Raw genomic sequence first — 6,721 nt, forward strand, 5'->3', positions numbered from 1 at the left:
TTTAGAAGGTGTTTACATCATGAGGGCTCTGCTTTTATGAATGGATTAAGGTCTTTATTGTGAGAGTGGGTTTGCTGTGAAAGTGAGCTTGGCCCTCCCTTGCTCTTTTGCCTGCTGCCATGGGATGATGCAGCAAGTCCAGGCCCTCAGCAGATGAGGTCACCTTGACCTTGTACTTCTCAGCTCCAGAACTGTAATAAATAAATCTCTGTCCTTTATAAGTTACCTGGTCTTAGGTGTTCTATCCTAGCAGCACAAAGCAGACTAAGACCAATGGCAACTAGAAAAGGAGGGAGGAATTTATGTACAATGCACTCAACTGTGTGTGCATGTATGCCTGTGTGTGTGTATATGTGTTTTGTGCATGAGTGTTTGTGTGTATGTGGTGTGTTTGCATGTATGTGGATGGGTCTGCATGTGTGTACATGTGTATGCACCCATGTGTGCATGTAAATGTGTATGTATGTGTACCTCGGCAAAGCAAAGCAAAAAACATCATGAAGAAAATTATTATACCAGAATAATGACAGTGGTTAACGCTGCGTGATGAGATTTCAGAGTGACTTAATAACTTTATTTTTTTACACCTTTTACATTTTCTGCAATGACAATGTACTAGTGTTACAATCAGAGGGAAAAGCTTCATAAAAATATGTTGATACTGGAAGATAAAAAAAAAAAATTACAACTCTCAGAGACACGTGGGCAAATAATGCACAAAGAGATAGAGAAAGAACCGTTGAAAATCTTCTCCAAAACAAAGAAAAGTAAATCAATACAACTTGGCATGCACGTTTTCTTCCATTGTGTTAGTAAACGTATTCATAAAAGGGGTCTCTGATGCTGCTGTGAGTGCATCAGAAGTCACTTTCATTACCTGTCGGGTAGAGAACAGAACCTTTGAAAAATAATTTGGCAATATGCGTTAAGAAACTTAAATACGTTCATGACCTTTCTCTTCTGGGAAGCTACCTAAATAAATAATATGAGAATCAAATACTGATGTATGCACCAAAATGTAAATCACATCATTATAGTAGCAGAAACTTAGGAGTCATACAAATGCCCAGTAACTTTCAAAATAGTAAAATGTTTGTAAAAAAAACTAAAGTATATTCACCTCCTGAGTATTATGCAGCCAGTAAAGTTATGTTAAAGGTCAGTTTTAGTGGCATGGGATACTCTCTGTGTATTCAGTTGCATTGTATGAATTTTTTTTTCTTTTTTACCCTTTTGTTCTTAAGTAGTGTATCAGCCGGGACCCAGCCTCCCATGTAGCTTCGGAAGTCTGCTTGGGGTCTAGGTTATTCTCTTCCTCATTCTCACCTGTGTTGCCCTCCTATGATATTTTGCTTCTAAAGAGTGTCTAGAAAACTGGTAGTGGTTGCACACACACAGAAATCCCAGACTTCTAATTTGGATTGAAAGAAGGAGCTTCCGTGTTTGCTGTGTGTATTCGTTTCTTATGGATGAGCTGACAAATTACCACAAATTTGGTGGCTTGAAATCACACACAGCAGGAAGCGATGACTCACACCCAGCACTTTGGGAGGCTGAGGCAGGAGGATCACTTGGGGCCCAGAGTTCAAGATCAAGCCTGGCAATATAGTGAGACCCTCATCTCTGTTAAACATACAGGCTGGGCACAGTGGCTCATGCCTGTAATTCCAGCACTTTGTGGGGCTGAGATGGGTGGATCACCTAGATCAAGAGTTGGAGACCAACCTGACCAACATGGTGAAACTCCATCTCTACTAAAAATACAAAACTACAAAAATGCCACCAGGCTTGGTGGCATGTGCCTGTAATCCCAGCTACTCAAGAGGCAGAGGCAGGAGAATTGCTTGAACCCTGGAGGTGGAGGTTGCAGTGACCCGAGGTCACGCTGGTACACTCCAGTCTGGGCAACAGAGCGAGACTCTGTCTCAAAAAAAAAAAAAAAAATTAGTAGACCTGGTGGTGCACACTTGTAAACCCAGCTACTTGGGAGGCTGAGGCAGAAGGATTACTTAAGCTCAGGAAGTCAGGGCTGCAGTGAGCTATGATCACGTCACTGCATTCCAGCCTAGGAGACAGCACGAGACCCTGTCTCAAATTAATAAATAATATAACAAAATAATTTTAAAAGTTAAAAGTTTTAAAAAATAACTTATTCTTCTACAGTTCCGGAAGAGGTCAGAATCTAAAATCAGTTTCGTTAGGCCAAGACCAAGGTGTCAGTGAGCCTGCACTCCCTCTGGAGGCTTTGGGGGAGAATCATTTTCTGTCTTCTCCAGCTTCTAGAGCTGTGTCCCTCACATTCCTTGGCCCACGGCCCCTTCTTCCAGCTTCAAAGCCAGCAGGGTAGCATCTTGCTTCAGTGTCCTATTTCCCACTTCTTCTGTGTCAAATTTCCCGCTTCCTCCCTCTTACAGGGTCACTTGTGATTACATCTAGGACCTACCCAGATAATCTTCCCATCAAAAATTCCTGAACTTAATTAATCACATCTGCAAAGTCTCTTTTGTCACGTAAGGCAACATTCAGAGGTTCCAGGATTAGGACTTAGATATCTCTGGGGGCCATTATTCAGTCTACCCCAATGTGACACATGCAAGGAATCCTGTAGCATTTACCTTCTGCTCATGATCTGCAAAGCCTGTTCAGGAAATGTGCCACACCCCTGGGTTCCTGCTGGCATATTATGAATATAGGGTAACCCCCTGTTTTAATCTGTTTTATGATGCTGTATCAGAGTATCTGAGACTGGGTAATTTATAATGAACAGAACTTTTACCAGCTCATAGTTCTGGAGGCTGGAAAGTCCAAGATCGAGGGGCCAGCATCTGGCAAGGGCCTTGTTTCTGCAACATCCCATGCTGAAAGGGCAAGAGAGAGAGAAGAATTGTATGAAGTTCTGTTTTCTCAGTGAAGACAGTCAAACATTGGCAAATTCATATGGTTCATCTTTATACGGTGCAGGTCTCAATGGTTTGTAAAAGGCATGGAAGGAAATACATTTGAATATTGACCGTGGTCACTCCTGAGTTGTCTCTGAGTGTTAACGTGATAGCTGACATTAATCTTCCTATCTGTGGCTTCTCAGTCTAATCTAACATTTCTGTAATAAACCGTATGATTTAGTAATCAGAGGAAGAAAAGCAACACCAACACCTGCCTTCCTCCCAAAAGTCTGCTCTTAAAACAAAGAACTGCTTTTTCCTGCTTTTCCGTGAGAATTTTTCAGATAGGCAGAAAAGTAGAGAGATTAGTATACCCATCACCTGTAAGTCTTGGTTTAACAGTTGTTGACATTTTACACCACTTCTAAAAATCTTTCATTTCTGCTGAAGTATTTTAAAGTCAGGCATCATGATATTTTACACCTAAATGCTTTGGCATGCCTCTTGCAAAGATGCAGACATTTTCTTACATTTCCATTATCTTACCTAACAAAATGATCACTACCATTTGTAGATTTAAAACCTTGAAAAATTATCTTCTTGCACTTCTGTAATTTCTGGTATGTTTAACCATCGCAACATGATATCACTGCAGTTCCTTTTTCTGCTTTCCCTTAATTTTGGAGGTAAAAATTTAAAGTGAAATGGAAGATGGGAGGGAGTTTATTTCTGGCATTGCGCAGTGTGAGCTAGCTCTAAAATTCTATCTCAACAATATGCAGTTCACAAAACAATGAATATGAAGGTCACATTTCTAATGTCACGCCATGCGGGAACCCAGGCATCCTGCTGCTTCGTGCCTCAGCATCTGCATATAAATATGTTCATTTCACATTTTGTGGTCTTAAGGACGGAGCGGGGAGCATGAGTACAGGTAGCAGTGGCTTAGCACACAACGAGTGGTAGAGACATGATTTTGTATCCTGTGTTACATCTTGCCAGTGGGGCACGGTTTCTTTCATAGAATAAATACATCCGGTGTTTATTACAAGTAGAAGTAACTTAGAAATACCCTTGTCTTCTCACACAGCTTAACTATGGCCCAGGAGGCCTGAGAGGGCTGGCGTTGGGTCAGGGCATCCTATGTAAGCCATGTGTCATCCATTGATTTTTGGGGTGGAAGAAATGATATATATATATATAATTTTTTTTTTTTTTTTGAGACAGGGTCTTGCTCTGTTGCTCAGGCTGGAGTACAATGGTGTGATTTTGGCTCACTACAACCTCCATCTCCCAGATTCAAGTGATTCTCATGCCTCAGCCTCCCAAGTAAGTAGGACCACAGCTGCACACCACCACACCCGGCTAATTTTTTTTTTTAGTGGAGATGGGGTTTCACCATGTTTGTCAGCTGGTCTCAAACCCCTGACCTCAGGTGATCCACCTGCCTCAGCTCCCAAAGTGCTAGGATTATAGGTGTGAGCCACCGAGCCCGGCCTTTGGGGTGAAGGGAATGCTCTTTGTGCTAACTTCTTTCTCCTTCAGTGGCCCTTCCAACATTCTATCCAGGGGGTTCACCTTTCCAGTTAGGGAACCATCTGTCAGTGAAAGAAGTTTCGCTACCACAAGCTGGGAACCGCTGCCTCCTTCTTCATCGAAGCTCTCCAGAAGGACTCTTGAGGAATGAAGAACTGGAACCTGGAGATGGAAGGACTGGGCCTGTGTCCCCAGGAGCAGCTGATAACATTGCAGATTGTGCGAGATCAGCTCCTTTGGCCCTCCAGCAGGTTGGCCTCCATTGTCTGGTTCATTTGACGTTGATGCTGGCTTTCCCATCGATGGAGCAGTCCCTACAGGTTAGTCACAGCCCCCTTGGCACGCTGATCTCTGGAGTTGAGGTGGGGGCACCTCCTACACTGGATCCAGGGGGTTTTGCACGTGTTTGGGATTTGGGGAAAGATAAGTCTGGTTTGGAGGATGGGGAGGCAGCTCCCTTGGTCCCAGGAGAAAGGAAGCAGCTTTTCTGACTATGCTGGGGGAGGAGGTTCACCTAGCGCCTCTTGCAGCACCATCAAAGGGATCTAATCAGGCGGGAGGAGGTTCGGGAAGTGGCCAGACTCAATGCCAGACAGGTGGTAGTGTTTGGGATTCTGAGCTGGCCCCCAGCCAGGGTAACTGGAGCAGCTGTGCTGTGGAGAGATGGGCTGACGTGCACCACAGGGTGCCAGGCCTGTGCAAACCGCCTGTGCGTGCAGAGAACCTGATTACCTCCGGAGCCTCAAAAGGGCAGAGATACAATCCTGGGCATAAGAACCCATCTGAAATGCCAGGGCAGGAGGAGGTTGCAGCCTGGTGGGCTGTCTATCACCCAGCCTCACGCCAAGCACACAGGGTCAGATCGTGGCCTCCAGACCTGACATGCAAACTGACAGCTGGAGGAAGCAGACCCCTCTGTAGTCCCTGTCCTGCTGCTGGTGAGAAGGGCTAATGTGCTGGGCTGAGCCTGCCATTTCCAGAACATCTTAATGACCACAGCTCTGCAGGCCGGGATCGCATTACTGCACCAGGTGCTGGGAACACCCAAGACTGTGCTTCTCAGTGTGATCTCCACACACCCCGACAGCTCTGTCCTCTGTGGTAAGTGAGACGTTGACTCCATCAGAATAGGGGCAGAATTAAATGCATAGTTTCTGGAGCTAAACTGCCTGAGTTTAAGGCCAAACTCCACTCCACACTGGCTGCATGTAAACTGTAGAAAGCTACCGTGTTAGCGATCTGTGGCTGTCGAAGAAAATACCTCCTTAGTAAAACATTCAAATAAAACAGAAGAGCTGTTCAGAAGTAACTGGAAACGCTGTGGAATGCTACCTCACACATGCTCGTCGTTTTAGCATGATTTGCTAAAATGGTCTTTAACTCTGAAATATTTACCTAGAAACATACATACACACATAACTAATGGAACATGTTACTGTGCATTGTTAACACATGCTTTCTCCATGCTCAGAATGCCGCCAGCTCCGTGGGCTGCTTGCACACCCTGCCACAGAGCTCCGGCTCACTGCATGGCAGAACCCCTTGGCGACAAGCTCTCAGCTCATTACATTTGTGGTGATTTGTTCCACCAGCAAATGGGAAAGTCATGCCCTCACTGATGACCAGGATCCGCCAGCACACTATCCACATCCCTAGAGCTGGGATGGGTACATGGACCTTCAGGATTTCATTTCCTTCATTGTAACGCACTGGGCAATAAAAATTTCTTTTCTATTATCTAAGACATAGTTTAATTAACCAGTCCCTTCTCAGGCTGGTCTACTAATACTTCCATTCCTAGGCATATATAGAAAATTATCCTAAGGGATTATAAGGCAAATCTGCAAATGTATAAATATAAGGTAAATATGCACAAATCTGTCCTGAAACTCTCCATCATCACTTGCTTTTTGTTTTTTCTCTTTCAGAGATGGGGTCTCACTCTGTTGCCCAGACTTGAGTGCAGTGGTGCGATCACAGCTCACTGCAGTCTTGCACTTCTGGGCTTAAGTGATCCTCCTGCCTCAGCCTCCCAAGTAACTGGAACTGCAGGCACACGCCACTATGCCAAGCTAATTTTTTTTTTACAGACAAGGTCTTGCTTTGTGGCCCAGGCTGGTCTCAAACTCACAGGTGTGAGCCATCGCACTGGGCTTGGTACTCACTTTTTGAAAAACATTGCTGTGGAGGGTTTAAGCGGCATAGCACCGTGAAGGAGGACATTTCAAGGCAGGAACCTTCCTAGAATCCCCAAAATAATCCCCACTGGCTGACCCCTTGCTCAAGGAAAACCTGCAGTGAGC

At 44.7% G+C, this 6,721-nt stretch overlaps 1 long non-coding RNA gene across 1 annotated transcript; it reads left to right on the forward strand.

Annotated features, from left to right (window-relative positions):
• The first annotated feature begins 4,628 nt into the window (after window positions 1-4,628).
• Window positions 4,629-6,258, forward strand: LOC116269210. The gene is made up of 3 exons (XR_004176662.1): window positions 4,629-4,738; window positions 5,418-5,519; window positions 5,890-6,258. It is a non-coding gene; the product is annotated as an uncharacterized LOC116269210 (long non-coding RNA).
• The last annotated feature ends 463 nt before the right edge of the window (window positions 6,259-6,721 follow it).

Source organism: Papio anubis, chromosome 10, assembly GCF_008728515.1.
Source record: "Papio anubis isolate 15944 chromosome 10, Panubis1.0, whole genome shotgun sequence".
Lineage (NCBI taxonomy): Eukaryota > Metazoa > Chordata > Mammalia > Primates > Cercopithecidae > Papio > Papio anubis.